The following is a 26,035-nucleotide window of genomic DNA, read 5'->3' as shown; positions in this document are numbered from 1 at the left end:
TGATGCACTGCATTTTATTTTGAGGATACAAGATCCACCATTTGTTTGTCCGTTTGTCCTCATTCATATTCATCCATGATTAAACCTTAAAGATTATCAAATTACTTCCATTGTTTCCGTTTGTTCCACATATTCACCAATTTGCGTTTTTTTTTAAACTTTATGTATTAACATGTGCCCATCCAAGCCTCCTTGCAAATACGATCCATACGCAAAAAATAGTTCTCAGCAGCATTCCTTGACCCAATGCATTTCGAGCAATTATTTGCTCTTCGTCAGGGGTAACTGGAATTTAACATAACGAGATTCACATTAATCTTAAAGAAACCACATTTATATCTAAATTCAATTTCATATATATGTCATAATTAAAACATTTTCATTGCATATTTTAATTGCACGAATATACGCCCACTTAAAATAACCACACATAGGGCCTCATTAGGATGCGGAAAATCCTCTGCGGACCCACCAAAGACCCACCGCCACATTAGGATGGCTGGTGGGTCCCGGTTTCCGTCCGCAGCTTTTCCGCCGCGGTTGGCTCACAACCGGGGCGGAAAAGCACTAATATGGTGACGGTGTCTCTCAGACACCGTCAGCCAGATTAGGATGGGCTCTGAAGCATGCTTTTCCGCGGCGGCTTTTCCGCCGTGGAAAAGCATGTGTAACTTCACTGCGGGGGCCCGTTGCGGGCCCCCTAGGTGAAGGGGGCGTGGGGGGTGCACATGGGGGGTACCTATGGTACCCCCCTGCATTTGTATGCAGAAAGCGGCAGGCACCGCGCGGTGCCTGCCACTTTCTACATACAAATGCAATGCGTGCATTTTTAACATTGAAGCCGCACCCGCCGCAATGTTAAAAATAGAGGATGTGACCGCCAGGGTGGCGGTCACATCCTAATTGCACTGGAGGGACCTCCGCAGGCCATGCGGAGGTTCCCTCCTACTCTATGGTGGCGGACGGACTCAGGTCCGTCCGCCATCATAATGTGCCCCATAGTGTTTCAAAGATAACTATTGCAAAAACAGAAGCAAAGCAGGAAAACCAAAACGGACTGAGCACCGCGCTGGGGAAGTAATCCCAGGAGAGGACAGAGAAGACAAGAATAAACCACTGTGAGGACAAAAGAGATAGAAATGGAGACGAAATGAGAGAACAACTGACACAGCATACTGAAACAAGCATTTGTAAAGCCAATATGTCTGGCCTTAGCAATCAAACTTTTGGCAATTCTTGTTTTGCTTTGTAATGGTTTTGGCAGAACTTTATTGTTCAGGAAGCTGCCAGGCCCTCGTAAATCTAAACAAAACATTGGTTAAAGGCAAAAACGCTGTGTTGGTCTCAAAAAAGCATACATTACCACATTACTCCCTAGCAGTGAAGGGAAGTGCTTCGATTGTTTATGGGTTTCTTGTGAAAGGTGAGAGCAAGCTGATACTCATAGTGAAGTCAGCCAGTTGCTTAGTAGGCTGACACGTTGCCCATTAATGCATGGTGGAGTGGGTGAGAAAAACATGAATGATAGAACCACAGACTAATGTACAAAGACTGGTTGAAAACCGATTTGGGGAACTATATTACACATAATTTTAGTAAACTCAAAATGTCTTTGCTAACACAGACTTAAAAAAGCCAGTCAATCTGACATTGGCGGACAACTCCTTATCTTTGGGACAGAAAGAAAGAAAGAAAGAAAGAAAGAAAGAAAGAAAGAAAGAAAGAAAGAAAAGACAAGAAAGAAAGAGATTAGAAAGAAAGAGGATGGCAAGAAAAAGGAAAGAAGGAAAAAAAGTAGGAAAGAAAGAGAAAGGCGAGAATCAATGAAAAGCAAAAGAAGGAAAGAAAAGGAAAAAAGGAAAGAAGAAAAGAGAAAGAAAGAAAGGAAGAAAGAAAGAAAGAAAGAAAAAAAGGAAGAAAGAAAGAAAGAAATGAAAGGAGGAGAGAGGGAAAGAGGAAAGGAAGGAAAAAGAACGAACGAAAGAGGACTGCAAGAAATAAAACAGTTCAGAAGGAAGGAAAGTAAGAAAAGAAAAAGAAAGAAAGAATGAAAAAAAAAAGAAAAGAGGACGACAAAGAAGAAAGAAAATGAAAAAGTGAAGAAAGAAGAAAGGAAAGAAAGAGGGAAGAAAAGAGAAAAGGAAAGAAAGAAGAAAAAAAGAGAATCAACAAAAGAATGGAAGAAGGAGAGAAAAAAGGAAAGAAGGACAGAACGAAGGAATGACAGACAGGTAGCGTTGCAAAGATATACCACCCTCATGAGCTTATATTCTAAGTTCATGTGAGCTGCTTGTATAGTGTGAAAAAGCAGCAGTCAGATAAATAAAGACCACTTCAAAAGACTTTTACAAAAGAATTGGCAGAAGACAGGAACTGATAAAGCTGGTATGTGCCCAGTGCTCTCATCTGGTAGAAGGCGGCCTGTTATCGCATCAGGATTTACAACAAAGGCAACACTAAAGCAATAGTAAAGTAAAAACAAAAACACAGACACTCAATGGAACTACCTTGCGCGTGGATGTGCTCCTTGTGAAAATTCAGTCACTCAAAGTGAACATAGGGGCAGCATTAGGCCAACCGATTGTTCCATGTTGTATGATGTCCTGGACGGAAGCAAAATCAGACCCCCCAGGATATAGCGGCATGAACTAGTAAATTTAGCGGCACAAATCAGGAAATTTAGCGGCACAAATCTGGGAATTTAGCGGCATTTAGCGGCATTTTATTTTGGGTTTTTTTCGACAACAAACACAGATATCCTACTGTTTGAGTTAATTTACAACAGCAGGCCCCCACAGTACATGTGCACACACAAAGAGGGGTGTAGAGTACACAACAAAAGCCACAAGACAAACTAAGGCAAATCCATAATTTGGAAAAAACTGCCCTCACTCACATACCGAAGTATGTGACATGCTTCATCATAGGGCCTGCTTACAATACGCCCTGGTGTAGCCACACTCAGGGCGGAGCATAAGGGAGGGGGAAAAAATAATAAATTCCACACAACACAACGTATGACCATAAAACATAGACAACACGTAACATATAATGTGGTGAAGCCTGTGCAAATCACCCAGTGATGAAATAAATAGTGCGACATAAGTGCAGTTAATGGCCCCCACAGTACATGCACACTCAATAAATTAGGCCCCCCAGGGGCCGCAGCATGCCCGTGTGTGCAGCAGGCCCCCACAGTGCATTTGCATTCAATAAATTAGGCCCCCCAGCATGCCCCTGTGTGCAGCAGGCCCCCACAGTGCATTTGCATTCGATAAATTAGGCCCCCCAGGGCCCGCAGTGTGCCCCTGTGTGCAGCAGGCCCCCACAGTGCATTTGCATTCGATAAATTAGGCCCCCCAGGGCCCGCAGCGTGCCCCTGTGCGCAGCAGGCCCCCACAGTACATGCACACTCAAATAATTAGGCCCCCGGGGCCCGCCGCGTGCCCCATGTGCGGCGGGCACCCACAGCAAAACATAAAAAAAAGATTTATGGCCCCCGGGGCCCACCGCGTGCCCCGTGTGCGGCGGGCCCCCACAGGAATACACAAAAAAAAATTATGGCCCCCGGGGCCCGCCGCGTGCCCCATGTGCGGCGGGCCCCCACAGCAAAACATAAAAAAAAGATTTATGGCCCCCGGGGCCCGCCGCGTGCCCCGTGTGCGGCGGGCCCCCACAGGAATACACAAAAAAAGATTTATGGCCCCCGGGGCCCGCCGCGTGCCCCATGTGCGGCGGGCCCCCACTGCAAAACATAAAAAAAAGATTTATGGCCCCTGGGGGGCCCCCACAGCGTGAAGGACTGTACCTGTTGCCGGCTGTCTCCTGCTTGCCGGTGCCGCTCCCTCCCCCTGGTCTCCGAGTCGTCACGCTTCCGTGTTCCTTCCCGGGCTGGGCTGGAGAAGAGGCGTTCGTCGTGTCCGCTGGCTTCTCTCTCCCCCTGGCTGGCCTCCTTGGTCTTCCTGCTGGGTGTCCTCTGCCAATTCTCTTCTCCTGTTCTCCTGTCCTGCTGCTGTGAAACCTGTGAAATCCTGGAATGGCTGGCAAAACGGCGGATTTCGCGGGCGTTTAAGCAAATATCGCGGGATTTGCGGCGTTTGGCCAATTTCGCGATTTTTTTGCAAATCGCGAAATCGCGTTAAGCTGGAGGGTCTGCAAAATGAGACTGACACAAGAACAGACTAATAAGTGAAGAGTAGTGGCTGAAAGCCCCTTTATGTAATTATATTTTAAATATAATTTTAGTAAAATCAAAAGGTCATGGCTACCGCTAGACCTCAAAAGGAGAAACTGCACAGTACTGAGGAGAAAAGGACAGTCTGCATTGAGGGAAAGGAAAAGGAGCAACAAGGAGAAACAAGCATTGGCAAATGCACTAGGTTTCCCCTATTTGATTAATATTAGGTTTTCAGTGAAAATGTTTGCTTGGTGAGCAGCAAGCAGTTGTGCAATATAAGTTTAAGCAAATCCATAAAAGTATGTTTTGGTGCATAACCTTACAAAGGTTGAGAATAAACCCAACAAGCATAACTGGACATCATTATGCATTCTTTTGAAATACAGTATTTGATGAAATGAACTGAAATACAGTATTTGATAAAGCGCACAGGTATTCAAGCTAGTGTGTCCTGGCGCATAGACAGCGGGGGGGAGAATGAGTGGAAGAAACCTGTTATTGATTAAAGAACCAATTTTTTTAGGTCAAGCCTCAGAGTCATCGGAAGGCTATTCCATAGTTTTGCGCTTGGAAAGCCTAAAGATCTACCACCAATACGAACAAGGCGTATTTTGGGCAAAATGACCAGGTTGACGTTAGAAGAACGCAGGGGACTGGATGTGGAGTAATGGTTAACTTGTTTAATTAAATACCCAGCTCCAGCCTTGTGGAAGGCTTTAAAAAAGATGGCCCCAGCCTTAAAGTTAATCCACTCTTTAATGCAGAGTCAGTGTAAGGATTTAAGAATCGGGGTCATCCTAGCTCTAGGTCTTGATCTCACGATGGTCCTGGCCGCTGCGTTTTGAACCACAAGCAAACACTGGATCAAGGATTTGGAAAGATCAAGGTACAGGCAATTGACATAGTCAAGCTTTGATGTCACAAGAGCCTGCACCACAATCGTTCTACTTTCCAGCGGTAGAAGCAGCATTTTTATTAGCATTCGGAGTATACCGAAGCAAGCGCCAGAAAGATTTTGGATCTGAGAATGCATCGACAATGTTTTGTCTATGACAATTCCCAAGTTTTTGGCTTTACCTTTTTCAAAGGGCGGGCGACAGATACTTGTTAGGATTTTGCTGCATGGGCGGTGCAGGAGACCTTGACATGTGTTTTTCTTAGGTTTCCCCTATGTCCTTTAGACACGTTCCCTACTGCTTACTGAACTTCTCTTCATGCTGATATTTGGAGACGCTCCCTTGTCCACGTAAAGGGACGCGTTGGAACGTAGCCATTGCTTGGCTTACTGTTCCGGTACCACACCCCTTCCTTGCTTCCTGGTCTCGAGAGGCTCCTCCCTCGGCGTTCGCTGCTTGGCTCCTGTTTCCTCGCGTACTTTGGACAACCTTCGCTACACCCTTGGTTAATTTTCCAATCCTCTATTTTGAAGTTGGATAGTCTCCCTTAATTTCCGACTATCTTTCTGCACGGAGAGTGGTTCTTCGCTCTCACCGGGACCCTATTCTCCCGCCCTTGGAGCTCGGAGCCCTTCGGAGCAATTTCTCTCCGACCTTTGAACAGGGCTATTATTGTTTCCCGTGTGCTGTGGATTCTGCTTGGCCTGACGGTCATTCAGGAGCTCCTCCTTATTTTCGGATGCCCTGCTGCTGACGGGCATTCCGGGGCTCATCTTTATTTTCTTATGTCCCGTTGCTGAGAGAGAGAGCGCTCTGCCTGGACACGTATCCCGGGCCGGGCGGCTCTCCTCTTGAGTGTGTAGCTGCTCCGCTCTTTGTCCCCCTGAAGAGCCGGCCAGTGCACCTCAATTCCTCTCCCCTTTATTTTAGTGTATGCTTGGTGAGTGTGTGTGTCCTTTCCTGAGGCATGCTCTCTTAGACCTGGCATCATATTCCCAGGCAACGCTCTACAGCAAGGACCCTCTTCAAGGCAGCCTATGGACTTCAATGGGGTAAGTGACCTTTGTATGAAACACATGTCAATGTAATAAAGGGGTTTCCCTTGGGTCTTGTTTAGTGGGTTATTGCATGTCCTGTTTTCTTACAGCCCTGACTACACCTGCCAGACCTGCATCAGCCCGGTTGTTTAACCCCTCATATGGGGAGAGTGGTGGACACTCCTTGGGTTTTCCCCCATACTTTTAGGGAACAGCTATCAGGAGTGTATTTACTGTTGCATTCTTGGTACTGTTTTCTGGAGGTTAAGGGGATTTATCTTCGTTCCCGTGGAATCTGGCTTGTATCCTTTAAAGTCTGACAATACTTGGGCCACCAGGAACTCCAATCGGGTATTTCTAGTTTTCCAAAGAAAACAACTTCAGTTTTATCCGGATAACACTTGAGCTGATTAACCTTAAGCCAGTTAAAAACCTTTGTGAGGCAGGACTTGATCTTTGCCCCATCAAAGTCAGAGCCTTTAGCTCAAGAGAAGATAAGCTGAGTGTCAGAGGTGTAAGAGACAATTTTGGCACCCTCTTCCTCTACCATGGATGCCAAGGGAGAAAGATAAATATCAAAGAGGGTAGGGCTGAGAATGGAGCCCTGGGGGACACCAACATTGATGGCTGGAACCGGATAGGAGAACGGTGGGAGTCAGAAGTCCTGGGATCTGTTACCCTAATTGAAGGACATCCAAGTGAGGGCAGTCCCACCCAGGCCAATGTTTTTAACTCTGTTTAAGAGCCTCTCATGTGGGACCGTAGTCAAATGAGTGATCGAGCAGTAGCAGAACGGCCTTGACTCCCTAATCTAATTTGCCCCTAATAAATTCTGTAATTTCCAGAAACGCGGATTCAGTACTAAAGTTTGTCCTAAAGCCAGATTGGGATCCACATAGAAGCTTCCCATCTTCAATGTGTTTTTTCAGGTCTTTGTTTACATGCTTCTCTAATGCCTTAGAGAGGGCTGGAAGCAAGGAGATCGGCCTATAATTGGCAGGATCCGTTGGATCAGCGTTCATCTTTTTCATCAAAGAAAGAATCTTTGTGTGCTTTCACAGTTTAGGTATAATGCCTGTAGAGAGAATTGTTTTAATAACTATTATGGTAAATACATTTTGCACAGAGTTCAAAGCTTACCCCTGTTGTCTACCACAACTTCTACTGTGCTGCAGGACCTGCTGGTAGGGGGACATTGCAGAGGATACAAAAATGTAAAAAAGAAAAACAGAAGGACTGTAGGAAAGTAGGATATGCTTTCATGGTTAAGAGGTGTGGTGCAGCGGCCAGGGCAGCTGACTTCGGAGCACAGGGTTCCTGGTTCGATCCTTGGCTCCAGCGGCAGCCCAGCTCAGCACCATGTGACTCTGGGCAATAGCTCACTTAATTTCCGCGCCTTGAGACCCGTAAGGGTGAGATGTTGCGCTTTACAAATACAGATTTCCTTTGTTTACCCCCACATTTTGCTGGTGTCAGTCTGGTTTCTGACTAGTTTTACTGGGATCCTGCTAATCAGGACCCCAGTCTCTGTGCCTACTCCCTAAATTGGACCATGGCGAGTACTTAGGTACTCCCCCCAAATTGGCTAGGGTAAGTCCCTAGTATATGGTACTAAGGTACCCAGGGCATGGGTACACCTGGGGTCCCCCAAGGGATGAAGCATGCATTATGCCACACATGGAAGCCAACTCAAATTGTGAATACAGGCCTGCCATTGCAGCCTGTGTAAGCTGGTGCTAGCACTACTTAGGACAGATATACGTTTTTTATATCTGAGGTCATTACACCTAAAACCTATAAGTCATCCCTAAGGCAGGCCTTTCAATCCTAAAGGCAGGGTTTTTGGTTATAAGTGTGAGAGTGCCCCTGCATGAACATGACACCCCTACAGACCCCGGAGTTCATTCTCCAGGCATTGTAAATGCATCAGCCATTACAATACACATAGTGGCAATGTGCCATTACACAATGGCTAACTATAAACTGGCTGTAACAAACCCTGACATGTTTGATATCAAACATGTTGGAATCATACCCCAACACTGTAAACGGTGTTGGAGTTATGAATCCATGCACTGTGGGGTTCCTCAGGGATGTCCCATGCTCCTGGTACCAGTCTCCCAGAATCTGACAGCAAGCCAGCACTGCGCCAACCACAGTCAGGATTCTTCCCTCCTGCTGCTGAGCCTAACTCAAGCAGGGGAAGGTAGGATAATGGATTTCCTATCACAGGGAGGTGTGACCACCTCCTAGACTGTCCAGCTCCTCCTCTGGAAGGGACCCCTGAATCGTCCCAAACCTTTCCTTAGGGTATTTTGGGACTTACCTGTGGGTGGCTTTTGAGTTTCATCGTGGGATAAGATTCAGATCCGTAACCACTTCATCTTCAACTGTCTGGGCATTTTGGACTTCGCTTTGGGAACCAAAACTGCATCTGCTTGTGGTCTAGTTGTCCTGCCAGTCTTCTGCAATGTCTGTGCCTTCTCCAGGCCTGTGGGCATCAAAGACACCCGAAGGAATCTCCTTTGGAATGAAAGTCACTCCCCTGCATCTGCAGGCACTGCAACTAAGCTGACCGGTCTGCTGCTCCTGATGTCCCACAGAGTCCAAAAGGTTCAGTAACACTTGCACCGTGTTGACTTGCCGTTGCCAAGGCTTGTTGCCTATTTTCACCAAGATCTTTGGGCTCCAAAAAACTCCAGCCTCCAGCATCTTGTGCTAGCAAACAAAAGAGAACACCAAGCAAGCGTCCGATTCTTCCAAAAAGAAATGATATAATAACAATCAAAAACAAAATAGAGAGAATATATCTCAATCCAGGAGTGGGTCTCCTCAACAGGAGCCCTCCGAAAAGAGATACAACTTTAGGAATAGAGATACCATTAAAAAAACAGACGGGTATCAGGATACTGATACACATTCCTCTCGTTCCTTTCAGGGTTCATCAAAAAACTCAGAGAGGGAAGGACGGTAAGAACACAGACAAGAAGATCGTACAAAGTCAGAGACACACAACACACTTCAGACTACAGCTCCAAAAAAGAAAAAAGTAGCAGGTTTTTAAGTTAGACATGCCCAGAATTCTGAAGACTCAACTTCTGAACATAGAATAGGCATGACGATGCTAGACAGCGCAGCAGAAATAACAATAGCTCACCAGAACTTGATGGAATTTCTGATGGACAGCGGAGTTGAATGCGCATATCACGGTGGAGACACCTGACACAAGGGTAAGTGCCCCATATAGGTTACATGAAATAACACTCCAGATGGAGGGGAACGAACCGAGAAAAATTAAAGGTCTCTTTTTGGAGAACCTGAATTACGGCTGGGACATCCTTTTAGCAGAAAAAGATTGGCTGCCTGAAATTGTTATGGATTGTCCAAAGGGAGAAACAGGTGATTTTGCCAGCATTTTCCGACCTCGTTCCAATTTCCTTAAAATATACATAGGCACAGGAGTGGGTGGTAGCACTTCCTCAAGCCTTATATCGCAACTACGTTAGGTAGGATGCTGAGTCACCTCACCATATAATCCCATTATAATCCCATTAAAAAGTATTCCAACTCCACAGAGATAGTACCCAATAAAACAAGAAGCGAAAAAACAGGTCAGGGAGATCTTAGATCAACTTCAATACCAGGGTGTAATAGAACCTTGCATAATCCTTTGTTTCCCGTAATGAAACCCGATAATTCATATTGTCTAGCTTTAGACTACAGACATCTGAACACATGCACTAAAACGTTTGCAGTACAGAATGCACACAGTGCAGCATTTATGAATAACATTGTGCGGAAAAAATATAAAACAACACTAGATATCTCAAATGAATTTTTCTGCCAAAATATAGCACCTGAGAGCAGGTATTTGACAGCATTCTAAGCTATTTCTCTCACTGCCACAGATGTAGAATACAGATATGACTCTACACTTAAAACACAAGCATTTCTGCAATATGAAAAAGAATATCCTCTTCCAAATGAAATAATGCCTCTAGATCAGTATGAATACATTATTTACACTGACAGATCTGCTCAGCCGGCCGTAGGAAGTAAACAGCAATACATCTCTGCATGTGCGATTGTGAAGGGACGTGTTCAGGATGGCAAGTTCCATCCTAGCAGTACGAAGACACAGTCTCTAGGAGACTGCACAGCACAGTTGGCAGCTCTAAAAGCCCTGTTGCTGCCACTAATATATACAGATGGAAAATTCCCCACACTAATTGTGTGATTTTTTTTATTGTGTCAGTTATACAATGAGTATCTTCACTACTGGGGTCAAAATGGTTTTAAAGACTCCAAGCTGGCACAATCACGCATAAAACACTATGGGAACAGGTAGCTGAGTTGAAAAATGAACTACCAAGAGCTCAAGTGAGTCATCAAAGTGTTGGGGTTCACGCTGAAGGGAATTTATTGGCTGATGAAGCTGCGAAGGGGGCAGTACAAACTGATGCAGTAGCTGCAATCACTCTTTCCAAAATGAGAATAGACGGACAGATAATAGTAGCCATCATTGCTTCATGCAAAAACAGCACAGCCTTACTGAAAGGCTTTCCACTCAAGTACTCCTACAAGTTAGATGCAAATAACATTCCATATGTTCAAATTCCAGGAGTGGGAGATAGAGTAATACCGAACATGGATGGCAGATTAGGTTTAATTCTAGCTGCACCCGAGGGTCTAGGTTCAGCACATACAGGGATTACCGCAATGGTTTCTTTATTGAAACAGCGTTATTGGTGGCCAGGGTTAGCTAAACAGACAAGAAATGTTGTCCTAAATTGTGAAACTGCCAGCAGATGAAGGGTTCCACCGTAGCACGTCCAGCGCATAAACCATTACTAATAACAGCCAGACCACTCTCTTGTGTTTATTTGGACCACTGCAGCTCCCTACAATCGGATGAGGCTTACAAGTATGTCTTGGTGGCAGTGGATTCATGCTCTAGATTCCTATGAGTATGGCCTCAAGGCTCGGCTGACGCTCAAACTGTTATAAAAGATTTGTGAGTCTTCATAGGGACATACGCAGTTGGCACATTACATTCTGACCATGGCCCCGCATTTAGCTCTAGAGCTTACAAGGATGCCAAGGGAAGTTTGAGTGTAGCATTGCGGTACTTCTCTCTGTACCATCCAGAGGGTATTTCGGTTGTGGAGAGGAAAAACCAAGACTTAAAGCAGTCTGTAACAGCAAGAGTATTAGGTTCGGGTGGCAGTTGAGTCAATCACTTGTACAGGGTTCAAAGAGTCCTTAACAATATGCCAAGAAGTTCCCTAGGAGGTGTCACTCCTTAATAGGTCCTATTTGGGACAAGAATGTGGGTACCTGATCTCGATTTTGAAAGCACAGTGGCGGATGAAAAACCATTTGACATCAATAAACGTTTGGCGGTTTTACAGGATCTCAATGAATTCCAGGCACTACAAAGCAATGTGCAAGTAAAATGCACTGTCACTGGGAAAGTCAAATCAGTCACAGCAAGACCTACCTGGGTCCCAAAGGTCGGGGATCTGGTCAGAGAAAAGACTGTGGACAAAAAAGAATTTGGGCCATCATACAGAAAGACAGTTCCTGTCTTGGCTGTCGAAGGAACAAGAACAGTGCTTCTTCCACCTCTTGCTGGCAAAAAACTGAAAAGAGATTTGTCTCCATTGATCTGATCAAACCACACTATGTGGCCAATACTGAATAGTAGGGCTCGTGGGCTCCTGGGCAGCTGATGCTCTTCTCTCGCTACCATACAGGAAGTTCAGACAGAAAGACTCATAACATTTGAAGAGTGACCAATACAAAATAATGGAATTTCCAACAATGAAATGGAACTCGTTCCTCTTGAAAAAGAACATCACAACACAAATGACAGGCAAATATCAATTCGGCCTAACACCGATGACGACATAAATATGCCTCTACAAGAGACGTGTGCCAGTTCAACAAAACCTGCTGAGCAGCCAAAGATAGATCGGACTGCATCTGGCTACTTGGTCGATTTTGATACCTTCTCTCTTGATTCCAGTGAACGTGAGACAACGCCAGCTCCAGTTTCCCGTAAGCAACAAATTTGTGATTTCTACACTTTTCTGAAAAAAACATACATCGCCATTAGGGTGCTATAGTAAGTACTATATATAGATTCAGGTGCTAGCAAGTGGTTTCCGTTTGATCAACGATCGCTTCACTACTCACCTGCGGCTAGCACCGACCCACTGTTCTTTCCTACTCCCCCACGCCACCAACTCAGCAACGCCAGCACAGTGCTTGCTGGGATTTGAAGTTCAAGGCATTCATCGCAAACATTCACAGGTGTGCTGACTGCATCTGGGGGAGGGGATTCAGGTGCTAGCAAGTATTTTACACAGGACGGAGGCAATTGGTGAAGGGCTCATCACAGTGCAGGGCGCTGACGAAGGCAACCAGGCCAAAATGCATTCGCCGCTACTGGGACAATCTGAATAAAGCGTGTTTCCGGCCCTGAAAACCCCCTTGGCCTCTGATCTCTTCTTTGAAGGATGTCTCGTCATGTATATTGCGCTTGCCAGAGGCGCAGCACAGATGGCCCTGCGGCACCAAGTGACCCGGATTCAAGCTGGCACCACGCTGTTCCCAGCGCTTTTGTGATCGAGGAATCGATATAATCCGGAGTCCGCCAAGAACCACGGGCCGGCATGGCCAGACAGAGGTATTTATTCTCGATGGGGCGTGCGGTCTCCAATTGACTGCCCCTGCTCAAATGCGGACCTGTGAGGACTGGCTGTGGCAGTATAAGGGGACTCAGTGCAGAAACCGTGGTTTCCGTTTGATCAACGATCGCTTCACTACTCACCTGCGGCTAGCACCGACCCACTGTTCTTTCCTACTCCCCCACGCCACCAACTCAGCAACGCCAGCACAGTGCTTGCTGGGAATTGAAGTTCAAGGCATTCATCGCGAACGTTCACAGGTGTGCTGACTACATCTGGGGGAGGGGATTCAGGTGCTAGCAAGTATTTTACACAGGACGGAGGCAGTTGGTGAAGGGCTCATCACAGTGCAGGGCGCTGACGAAGGCAACCAAGCCGAAATGCATTCGCCGCCACTGGGACAATCTGAATAAAGCGTGTTTCCTGCCCTGAAAACCCCCTTGGCCTCTGATCTCTCATTTGAAGGATGTCTCATCATGTATACTGCGCTTGCCAGAGGCGCAGCACAGATGGCCCTGCGGCACCAAGTGACCCGGATTCAAGCTGGCACCACGCTGTTCTCAGCGCTTTTGTGATCGAGGAATCGATATAATCCGGAGTCCGCCAAGAACCACGGGCCGGCATGGGCAGACAGAGGTATTTATTCTCGATGGGGCGTGCGGTCTCCATTTGACTGCCCCTGCTCAAATGCGGACCTGTGAGGACTGGCTGCGGCAGTATAAGGGGACTCAGTGCAGAAACCGTGGTTTCCGTTTGATCAACGATCGCATCACTACTCACCTGCGGCTAGCACCGACCCACTGTTCTTTCCTACTCCCCCACGCCACCAACTCAGCAACGCCAGCACAGTGCTTGCTGGGATTTGAAGTTCAAGGCATTCATCGCGAACATTCACAGCTGTGCTGACTGCATCTAGGGGAGGGGATCCAGGTGCTAGCAAGTATTTTACACAGGACGGAGGCAATTGGTGAAGGGCTCATCACAGTGCAGGGCGCTGACGAAGGCAACCAAGCCGAAATGCATTCGCCGCCACTGGGACAATCTGAATAAAGCGTGTTTCCTGCCCTGAAAACCCCCTTGGCCTCTTATCTCTTCTTTGAAGGATGTCTCGTCATGTATACTGCGCTTACCAAAGGCGCAGCACAGATGGCCCTGCGGCACCAAATGACCCGGATTCAAGCTGGCACCACGCTGTTCTCAGCGCTTTTGTGATCGAGGAATCGATATAATCCGGAGTCCGCCAAGAACCACGGGCCGGCATGGGCAGACAGAGGTATTTATTCTCGATGGGGCGTGCGGTCTCCATTTGACTGCCCCTGCTCAAATGCGGACCTGTGAGGACTGGCTGCTGCAGTATAAGGGGACTCAGTGCAGAAACCGTGGTTTCCGTTTGATCAACGATCGCTTCACTACTCACCTGCGGCTAGCACCGACCCACTGTTCTTTCCTACTCCCCCACGCCACCAACTCAGCAACGCCAGCACAGTGCTTGCTGGGATTTGAAGTTCAAGGCATTCATCGCGAACATTCACAGGTGTGCTGACTGCATCTGGGGGAGGGGATTCAGGTGCTAGCAAGTATTTTACACAGGACGGAGTCAATTGGTGAAGGGATCATCACAGTGCAGGGCGCTGACGAAGGCAACCAAGCCGAAATGCATTCGCTGCCACTGGGACAATCTGAATAAAGCGTTTTTCCTGCCCTGAAAACCCCCTTGGCCTCTGATCTCTTCTTTGAAGGATGTCTCGTCATATATATATATATATATATATCTATATATATATATATATATATATATTGTCGCTCCAAGGTTGTCCACCTTTGAGTAGCACACGAGCAGCAGCTTGATTTATGTGTAGGTGAGGACGGGGATCCGCTTGTAGATGCCGCTCCGTAATGGATCTTCCCGACGGTTTCGAAGCTCCATATGCTTCTCTTCAGGGGCTTTAACGGAAGCGGTGTGCGCAACCGCTAACCCACTTCTCCATTTTCCATATGACACACCCACCAATGGGAGGCTCAAATGAGACTGTGCATTATGGGAAGTGTGGTGCGGAAAGCACATAATCAAGTCCTATATGGACCCCGCAAGTGGGCCCGTCCTCAATCCCGTGTACGGCTGCTGTTTCACTTCCGTGACCCCCAACGATGACGGGGTGGTGCATACTCCGCGGCTGGACGGCCGCGTATAAATTGTCGCTCCAGGGTTGTCCACCTTTGAGTAGCACACGAGCAGCAGTTTGATTTATGTGTAGGTGAGGACGGGGATCCGCTTGTAGATGCAGCTCCGTAATGGATCTGCCCGAAGCGTTTCGAAGCTCCATATGCTTCTCTTCAGGGGCTTTAACGGAAGCGGTGTGCGCAACCGCTAACCCACTTCTCCATTTTCCATATGACACACCCACCAATGGGAGGCTCAAATGAGACTGTGCATTATGGGAAGTGTGGTGCGGAAAGCACATAATCAAGTCCTGTATGGACCCCGCAAGTGGGCCGTCCTCGATCCCGTGTACGGCTGCTGTTTCACTTCTGTGACCCCCAAGGATGACGGGGTGGTGCATACTCCGCGGCTGCGTATAAATTGTCGCTCCAAGGTTGTCCACCTTTGAGTAGCACACGAGCAGCAGCTTGATTTATGTGTAGGTGAGGACGGGGATCCGCTTGTAGATGCAGCTCCGTAATGGATCTGCCCGACGCGTTTCGAAGCTCCATATGCTTCTCTTCAGGGGCTTTAACGGAAGCGGTGTGCGCAACCGCTAACCCACTTCTCCATTTTCCATATGACACACCCACCAATGGGAGGCTCAAATGAGACTGTGCATTATGGGAAGTGTGGTGCGGAAAGCACATAATCAAGTCCTGTATGGACCCCACAAGTGGGCCGTCTTCGATCCCGTGTACGGCTGCTGTTTCACTTCTGTGACCCCCAAGGATGACGGGGTGGTGCATACTCCGCGGCTGCGTATAAATTGTCGCTCCAAGGTTGTCCACCTTTGAGTAGCACACGAGCAGCAGCTTGATTTATGTGTAGGTGAGGACGGGGAACCGCTTGTAGATGCCGCGTGAAACAGCAGCCGTACACGGGATCGAGGACGGGCCCACTTGCGGGTCCATACAGGACTTGATTATGTGCTTTCCGCACCACACTTCCCATAATGCACAGTCTCATTTGAGCCTCCCATTGGTGGGTGTGTCATATGGAAAATGGAGAAGTGGGTTAGCGGTTGCGCACACCGCTTCCGTTAAAGCCCCTGAAGAGAAGCATATGGAGCTTCGAAACGCGTCGGGGAGATGAATTACGGAGCGGCATCTACAAGCGGATCCCCGTCCTCACCTACACATAAATCAAGCTGCTGCTCGTGTTCTACTCAAAGGTGGACAACCTTGGAGCAACAATTTATACGCGGCCGTCCAGCCGCGGAGTATGCACCACCCCGTCATCCTTGGGGGTCAAGGATGTGAAACAGCAGCCGTACAGGGGATCGAGGACGGGCCTACTTGCGGGGTCCATACAGGACTTGATTATGTGCTTTCCGCACCACACTTCCCATAATGCACAGTCTCATTTGAGCCTCCCATTGGTGGGTGTGTCATATGGAAAATGGAGCAGTGGGTTAGCGGTTGCGCACACCGCTTCCGTTAAAGCCCCTGAAGAGAAGCATATGGAGCTTCGAAACGCGTCGGGCAGATCCATTACGGAGCGGCATCTACAAGCGGATCCACTTCCTCACCTACACATAAATCAAGCTGCTGCTCGTGTGCTACTCAAAGGTTGACAACCTTGGAGCGACAATATATATATATATATATATATATATATATATATATATATATATATATATATATATATATTAACTCTCTAAATTGCCCAGCAATTGAAGCCGCACTCCCAGATAGGTAAAGGATTCCTTTATTTGGATAAAGCAGGCAACTTAACATCCCCTCTTTTATCCTCCTGGCCGACGCGTTTCGGAGACTTCTATCTCCTTCCTCCTGGGCCAAACAACGAGTATTCCAAAAGCTGCTTGCAAAACTTGGAGACCCTGTGTGCTTTTAAGAATTCATTTAATCGGCCTCCGGTGTGCCGCCGCTGCTCTCACTGACGTTGTACTCGCATTGCACACTGGTCTCAGAAGTTTTAATTCATGCGTGATTTGTACCCTCTAGTGGGTTCGAATGTTCGTGTAAACTTAAAGGACAGTTTCTAGCCCTCCATTGGGCTTTCCGGATGAGACTTTGCCTGCTTGCAATAAATCATCCACCGAGCCTTCACTGATGCCGTTTTCCATCGTTAGGCCCCCTATTAACTGAGGGGCGGTGCGTCGCTTCTGCAGCCTGGAACTGCCGCATATATGTTCACTCTCTAAATTGCCCAGCAATTGAAGCCGCACTCCCAGGTAGGTAAAGGATTCCTTTATTTGGATAAAGCAGGCAACTTAACATTCCCTCTTTTGTCCTCCTGGCTGACGCGTTTCGGAGACTTCTATCTCCTTCCTCCTGGGCCAAACAACGAGTATTCCAAAAGCTGCTTGCAAAACTTGGAGACCCTGTGTGCTTTTAAGAGTACAACATCAGTGAGAGCAGCGGCGGCACACCGGAGGCCGATTAAATAAATTCTTAAAAGCACACAGGGTGAAAGGGGAGTTGATGGAAGGGAGTGCACAGGCACGCAAGGAGAAGTGCTCAAATATTGCGCAGAGCCCACATAGGTGTTTTTAGGATCCGCCCCAAAAAGAGAGTAGGGTTCCCTGGCCTTTCTGTGCTTTTAATAGGCTGATAGTTGGCAGTAGTGACTGAGTAATGTCACAAATTACAGTTAGGGGTTGGCCTGGGTAAAGTCCGCTCCACTTCAAATTGGTTAGCAGAGTTTTTGCGGAGTGCTGGGCTCCAAGCAGAGGGCGGAGGAGCAAAAACCCTGTGTTCTCCACCAGTGGACTCGAGTTAACCACCCACCCTTAATTATTTTGCTAATATATTTTTTTTTAAAACACAATTTTTTAAAGAACAGCAATACATTCTAGGTAGTACCAGGGTACTCTGTAAACCTTTTAATGGTACTAATAAAACTACTTTTAACTGCCTTAACACACTTACCTAAAGTACCTCAAGCCTTCCTATGCTCTTGTTAAACAGTAGCACACTATATTTTCAATGTAGAAACCACAACGCAGACTCAAGGCTCAATTACGAATTTGACAGTCGACTGCTGGACCATTGCGGCGGCGGTCTCAAGAAAACTATGGTGATGGCTGTCTTCCGCCTGCCGTATTACAATGTTGCGGCTGGAGTACTCTGCTGCCGTCTGTCTGGCGGTATACCTCTGTGCCGATTAAAATGTTCCCGATGTGCTGGCGGTCTCTTGGCAGAGGAATCCAGACAGTGACGTTTCACTGCTGTTAAGATAGGTAAGTACTGTGTAACATCAAAATATACATATATATGTTGTGTATGTGTTGTAATGTATGAGTAGATCATGTGTAATGTCTGTTTTGTTGCATGTAACATAACAGGAGCCGAAAGTAACTGTTACTATACACCACATAGGAGAGGTGACCGAGAAGCCTACTTTAGATTTTGGTGACAACTAGGTTGCTGAGCATCATGGTCTGGGTGAGGCAGCACAGGAAGGACCTGGACAATGACTTCCCACATGGATTCTGAAGTGGGACCGAGAAAATCCTTTCCCACCTTTCCGCCAAGTCATGCATTGCTTAAGCCAAGACCTTTTGTTCTTTTATAAAACAATTATAATACATACCATACATATAGTGGGCTCCAGATCAGCCTCCATCAGCAATTGGTCAATAACATTCAGGCCACAGAACAGACTGAATGGGGCCATGGGACAGCCCTCTTCAGTAAGTGGCTTGCTGTCACTGTCATTCATGCTGAAGGACACGCTGGGTAAGGATTGCGGTTCGGTGCTCGCCTCTCCCTGTTACCATCTAAAACCTTGATTAACTGCTGTCCTGACCCCAGGTTCGGGTCAGGGCTTGTGTGTGTGTATTTGACATCACGTCAGATGCCCTCTGGTGTATTAGATTTCTCTGCCCTCTGGTGTACTACATTTCTCCCAAACTTTTCAAAACTTCAAAACTAACAACATAAATAAATACAACAGTTCTGGTGACTGGAGTCTCTGTTGTCCCTGGCAGCTGATTGCAAGCACAGTCACTTACTATTCACAAACATAGTCATTCAACCTTTGAGGTCTGCGAACTTGTGACCACAAATGACTTTCTCTATGGCTGGTTAGGTGCAGGTCCTTGGAGTTCTGCCTGATGTACTTCTTTTGGAACCAACAGAAGAGTCTCCAATCGGGGGCTACACTGGGTCTTGGATAGTTCTGACGGATGGGATCGCTTTCATTGTCACCTCTTGGTAGGTCTTCATATTGTCCTACCACGTGATTGGGCTGGCTGATGTGCCCCTTGATGAAGGCTGATGCATTCCATGTGACCTCATCATGTCCTCTCTTGGCTGTTATCTTTATGCCTTTTCTTTGAGGGACTTTGACTTTCAAATGGAAGGCAGTGCTTCCCCCCATGCACGTCTATCTATTGTGGACTAGAACCTAGTCACCCACTTGGATGTCTGATTATTTCACCTTCTGAGTAATGCTGGCCCTCATTTTGCTGATGCCTGCACTGACTAGCCCACTTGTCTAGGGGTGCGGGGGTCCACGATTCAGCGTGAGCGGTAATGTCCTGACTAGAACGTCAGTTGAGGCTTGGCAGGTGGTACTGAATGGCATGTGCATGTATGCTCCCAGGGTCCTATGGAGAATGTTTTCTATATTTTCCTGCTGTTCCATACCAATCATTATGGCTTTATTGTACGTCCTAATGAGTTTTTCTACCTCTCTATTGGCTTGCGCCTCCATGTATTGGCTCTGGAAAGGAAGGCCGCTGTAACTCTTTAAAGTTAAGGGGACCCCAAATATTGCGAATACTCTGTTTAGGCGGATGTATGACGGTACGACGTGGGCTATTACCACGCGTACCGTTACAACGCGTGTTTTACAACGCAAGTCGTTACCACGACTTGCGCTGTAGGGTGCGGACTTAGGAATAGTTTAATGTACTATTCCAACACCAGTCCCCGTGGATAGTAGGGAAGGTGTTGGAATAGTAAATTAACTATTCCTTGTCCTTGAGCACCCTCCAGCGCAAGTCGTGGTTACAACTTGCGTTGTAAGAGACGCGTCGTAATGGCAGCGCGGGGTAACATCCGCGTCGTAAAGTATGTTCCCCGTCTAGGCAGTGGCTTGTTTGCTCAAACTTTGTTTTGTGAGCAGTTCAACTAACGGAAATTTTGAGAAATTATCGGACACGACCAGCATGTGTTAACAGTCAGGCAGGGAGAAAAAGTCTACACTGAGGTTGTGCCACAGTAACTCACTGGGCTGTTCTTTGATGATTGGGGTTGGTCTGTATGGGGCCTTACAGTCTTTGCACTAGTAACACGGTGGCACTAGGTCATCAGTGTCTGGGTCCATAGCAGGAACCAGACTTTACCCCTTAATAATGTTTTTGTTGTCTCTTGATGTCCAAAGTGTGCTAGACTAAGTATATAAAGTCTAATTTGTCTAGGAATGACGATCCTGTGGCCTCTCAGGTGGTCCACTCAGTGCAGTGACGCTAAGCTCATGTTTGAAATTCTACAGGGTGGTTATGTCGCGTTATTAAATGGCGTCAAGCTGGCTGAAGTTCTTAAGAAAGTCCTTCCACTGCTTTCACAGTGTTGCTCTTATTGACTTCTGAAGGCAGGGATCGGAGCGGGTCACTGTGGCAATGTCAGCCAAGCTTATTGAACAAGGGCATCTGATTTCTGCCACCCACTCGACGTAGTCGTCTGCTCCCACGTTGAAGTCTTTGTGGGTGTCAGGGGGTGGTTTTGGGTGTCTCGAGAGATAGTCAGCTGAGTTGATGCACCCTGGTTTGAAGGTCACTGACATTTGGTACTTTTGGAGTTGAAGGGTCCATGTTTCTATGTGTGGTGGAGTGTGAGGGTCTGCCTACAAAAATAGTGGTATTAGTGGTTTGTGGGCCGTTCTTATTATAACGGGATGGCTGTAGACATACAGACTTCTTTTTCAATGTTTTTTCTGTTTCAGTGAGTCCTCGACTGGTGAAGGTAAATGATGCACATTGCTCTTCCGTGGTTTGGGATAATCATCCACTATGAGTCCTTGCCAGTGTCAAGGAGGCCATCACACTATTCTGTAGGGCTGCGTCCTTCATGGCTTGGACAGCCTGGTCCTCCTCTCTTCCCCAGGTCCACAGGGCAGAGGAATTCATCAGGTCATGTAGAGGGCTGGCTAGCATACCCATATTTAAGATGGACCTCCCACAGTAGGTTGCTAGTACTAGGAAGCTTATTACCTCTGAGGGAGATGTTGGTTTCACTGCAACTCTGATGTTTACTCCTTTGAGAGAACGACCTTCACACCCTTTCCTACAAAGATGTAACAGTAGAATTCTATTTTGTGATGCAGTAACTGGAAGTTTTGTTGATTCAGACAGGCTTGCCACACTTAGGGCCCCATTAGGATGGCGGGCGGATCGCCCCCGCCGGGCTGGTGGTAGCCACCGCCGGCCTGGCGGGGGCGATCAGCCCGCCATCCTCACATTGAAGACCCCCGCCATATTACCATAGCGGGGGGTCCGCAGCGGACAGAAAGGTCGTCCGCCGCTTTTCCGCCCGGTCGAGAAGTCGATCGGGCGGAAAAGGCTTTAATATGGTGGCGGTGTTTGAAAGGCACCACCAGCCATATTATGATGTGCATTGTGAGATGCAGAAACGCAAGCGGAGTCTGCTTGGGGGGCCCGTTGTGGGCCCCCATGGATTCAAGGGGGCGTGGGGGTGCACATGGAGGGTACCAATGGTACCCCCCCTGCCTTTCAAAGAACAACGTGGCAGGCACCGCGCGGTGCCTGTCACGTTGTGCTTTGAAAAGAACAACATGTATTTTTACCATTGCGGTGGGCAATGTTAAAAATACGGGACGCACCCGCCACTGTGGCGGGCGCATCCTAATAGCCCCCATGGGACCCCCGCCCCTATGGCGGGCGGTCCCTTCTACCGCGAGGCTGGCCATAGTTTTGTGAGGGCAGCTTGAAGGCAGCTCCGGTGGCTCTCAATTGTGGGGGCATGGATGAGAATGTTTTTGCTGACGTTTATGACGCCTTCCAGTCCCAAAAGGACCACGTGAATAACGTTCTGGAACACTTCTGCTGAAGAGGTGATCCCAAAATGGAGGTGCCAGCAGTCGTGAAGGCCAATGTGAGTCAAGCTATTGGTGATGTAGCGGCATTCTTACAGGAATTTGAGCTGGTGGTAGCCTAAATTAAGATCTAGCTTGGGAAGCCAGTGAGAGCCATTCAGGTCCATAATGATGGCATCAATCGTTGGTGTGATCTGGTGTTTTCCCTTAATGGCCCTCTTGGGTAGCTGCAAGCCAATGCATATGCAATTGCAGAAGGGCTGTTTTGGTTTGCTTGCTACCACTATCGGCAAGACCCTCAGGGTCGGGCAGAAGTCTTTTTTGATCACCCCGTTTCATTCAGCTTCCCAAGCTGCGCATCAACCTTAATGGCAAAGGTGATATGGGACCCATCTGTGGCGTAATTTTAACCTGTAACCAACATTGTGAACATCAGTTCTTCCATTTGACCTATATCCCACATTTTATTGCCCTTCTGTCATTTCCTGCTACTACGAACTGTTTGCTCACATCCCCTTTCCTTTGCTGATCACAAGAAACATGAGTCTGTGCTCAAAGTCTTAACTACACATGCTGTTTTTCCCGCTACAAATAGCCTTGTGCAAGTCTATAAGTAAACCAGACAATTAGTAATTTGCTCATGATTATGTACTCAGCTCTCCTCCTGTAGTATCCAGTATTTGCCTTGTGATAACAGATGAATGTGACTAATGGTATGCTCATAGGAATATTCCATGCTATGTGTAACTTTGCAAACGTGTCTTGCCCTTTGTACCTGCTATTAGATGTATAATATCTGTTTGACCCTGTGCCAGGCAGAGAACTCTGACCGAAGCCAAGCTGTTGCGTTCTCTCCACTCAAGTCGATTTCTCTCCACTCTAGTGTGTTTACAATAAATGCTGTTGTAATTCATCGCTCTGTGGTCTTATCTGCTTTTCGAGATCCTGTACCAGACGGTGGTGGTAACCCAGCAATGAGAATATTTTCTCTCTAACAGTAAGGCTACTGATCGTATGGAGAGGTCAATATGGAGCGGCACTGGGGACCCTTAGAGATGGCCAAGTCTGCAGAAGAGATAGGGGAAGGCTTCCAGCATGCTGCTGCATAGATGGCTGTTGCAAACTTGATCAGTTGTAGTTTCTCTGCAGTTTACAGCTGAGGAGAGTTTCAGCACCAGTGGACTTGACGAAGAACTTGGTGGTGCACACTGACTGGCCATGAGTGACGGTGCAGTAGAACATGCCTTTAAAGGGGAGCGGAGTCATGCCTCGGTATGCGAAGATCTTGGCAGTGGTGGGTAGGAGCTTAGGGTGAGGTTTCAGCATTCAGAATTGGGACATGCTGGTGACGTTTACTGGTGCTCCTGTGTGGCGGGAGATGACAGGAGTGCCACCAACGTTGACCTGTCAGGTTGGACGAGCCTCGTGTGGGCCATCTGAAGTGCTCAGTGTGCATAAGATGATGAATATCTCTTTGTCTTCTTCCTCAAAGATGCGGTCTTAAGGGACCAGTGAAGGCTTGCCAGTGTGGGTGGGTTGTCCACGTACACGAGGGCTCGTACTCCTTGGTGCCTTGGAGTAGTGCACCCTCACTGTGCAGAGGTCTTGCATTCTCCACTCTGGAACTTGGTTAAATGGTTGAGTTACTGGCAGGCTGAACGTGTTTTACCTCTGGCTGGGCACTCTTGGAGAGGGTGTGTCAAGAACCCACAACAGCTGGGCTTGTCCTCTGGGGGGCAATGGCTTCCGGCAACCTCTCGGGACTGTGGCAGCAGTTTCTACTTTTAATGGCCTGTGGTTAACTTCTCGCTTCAATGAGAATTGGTTGAAAACCATTTCCATCTGTTCTGCTTGTCATTGGAGAGTTCATAGGATCGGGCCAGGGTGAGGATTTCATCTAGCAGCATGCTGGCTCAGCAGGGGATTTGGCACCGGACAGGAGCTAACCTGCAGCCCTTAATGATCTGGCTCACACTTCCTTCTGGGGAGGCATCATCTGTGCAGGTGCTAGCGAGCTCCCGTAGTCAAGCATAGAACACGTCTATTGGCAGGCCTGCGGAAGTTGGAACTGCTCATTTGGGGGTCAAAGTAGGTGTTCAGGGCAGCAGTGGCACGTTTATTGTCTGCGTCATCTCCGGTGTTGGGGATATTGCAGAAGTCTTTGAAGATCACCCCCACATAGTGAAGGATTGATCATTTTGATTCACCTGTCTGTTTCTTTGGTGTTTTTGAAATCATTGTTGAGGCTCACCATCTATGTGCGCCATTGTGGTGCTGCAGTGGCCGGATCCCTCCGAATGTATATGGTGGCATGTACCTGAGGAAGTGCTGGGGAACTGCCTCCTGAGATGGTGGTGCTTGTGGGTGGCCAGGATCAGTGTTTGCCTTTCCCTTTTGCTCCATGACTGTCAGTGGCGCTTGGCCTGGCTGGGGTCAGTGCAAGGAGTCTTCAGACCTCTGAAAGGGCGCTTGCATAGGCCTGTAGGAGCAGCTGGTTGTGCAGAAAACCCAGTTTGACGCAATCTGAAAGTGGGACGGAAGCAGCAAACTAAGCGCTGTATTCCTCTGTTTGTTATTCTTGTCTTTTTTTCTTTTCTTCTTTTGATGATGGGGAGGGGTGAGGCGGAATGGGTGCCCCTTTCAGATCACCCTTGTGCAGTGGCCGTGGTGGGCAGCCCTGGATGGGAAAAGGGAGTACTCTTCTCCTCCCTAGTGTGGTATTGGTTTGAGGCAGGACATACTAGGTTGAGATTGTAGCTAGACACATGTCTCTCAGTGTCACCAGCTAAAATTAACTGCTGTCCTGACTCCACATTTGAGTAAGGACGAGTGAGGCGTGTGTCCATGCTAGTGTGCCTGTGGCATTACTGAGGCGTGCCCGGTGACGTACTATACGGATGGGCAGCTCTGGCATGCAAAGGAATGTTATGGTTTCTTTTGAAGCAGGCATCTTGCACAATACTGCAGCTTTACTTTCTACAGATTCATGGCAGTGGCATTCTGCTCGAGAATTTACTTTAGCTGATGGAGCACGAATGGTGCACAGCCGACAGACTGTAACCTTTCTTCGCTCCTTTCAAACAGTCCGGTTGCTGCGAGACTAATCCTGGCACCAGCAACATGGAAGAAGGACTACACTTCCACCCACCAATCACTTTTCTAATACACCCTTTAAATCACAACCAAGTCTCACGAAGCTTGTCACTTCAGTACGTTTCCAAAATCATCATGATTACTGGGCAATCTCCAGCAGCTCAGACTTAATAGATGCTCTCAGCAGGCCTACCCACTTACACGGTGCCACCGTGTGGCACGTGATATTGGCTCCCTTAAGACAGTCACCCGGTGAGGAGTCAATAGCACACGGTGGTAGAGAAACAAGCTGAAAACCACTGTATACAGAAGATTTCCATCAACTCGTTTTCAGGGGCTTTAAACTGCCGATGCCAACTAAGGTGTGTGAAAACACCCCTGGACATCAGCAACAGCCTCTGCAAGCTTTTTTTTGGTTTGGAGGAGGGGGTTTGGAGCTGAGAGAAAAGTGCCTCAGAGGTTCTTCTTGGCATGAGGCCCCTTCCCTCCGAGGCCCCATCCGCTCCTCACAGAGTTAAAATGTTGTTATGGGGGCGTGGCTTAAGCGCCGAGGAGAATGGCGGCGTAGTCCCGGAGCTCAGCCTCGGTTTCTGGATGATTTTCGCCGTTTTTTGAAGCCGGAATCCCCTCAGCTCGCACCAGCAGGCATCGGAATGTGAGGGGCACATGGTGTGTATCTTTTTCTGCACTCAGGCGGCTTCTCCACGAAGTTCGTCTGCCTTACTCGGACTTTCGCGGTAACGGCCGCCATTTTGTGCGCGCTGCGCACCTTCTCACCTGAGGAACTTTGATGCTCGTTTCTCGGTGGACACCTCGCCCGTGCCTCAGAACTTGCTCTTCCCATTGAGAGGTGAGTCTGCCACTATGTGCCTTCACGTTTTAACCCTTTCATGCCTGTTTTTCTGAAGCGCCTG

At 47.8% G+C, this 26,035-nt stretch overlaps 1 protein-coding gene across 2 annotated transcripts in view; it reads right to left on the bottom strand.

Annotated features, from left to right (window-relative positions):
• Positions 1 to 26,035, bottom strand: part of LOC144755155 (glutathione S-transferase omega-1-like) — a 499,081-nt gene that overhangs the window by 264,313 nt on the left and 208,733 nt on the right. The window lies entirely within an intron of this gene.

The sequence above is a fragment of the Lissotriton helveticus genome, chromosome 5_1, assembly GCF_964261635.1.
Source record: "Lissotriton helveticus chromosome 5_1, aLisHel1.1, whole genome shotgun sequence".
In the NCBI taxonomy this organism is placed as follows: Eukaryota; Metazoa; Chordata; class Amphibia; order Caudata; family Salamandridae; genus Lissotriton; species Lissotriton helveticus.
The sequence above is the reverse complement of the archived record's forward strand: the minus strand, read 5'-3'. Positions and strand labels throughout refer to the sequence as shown.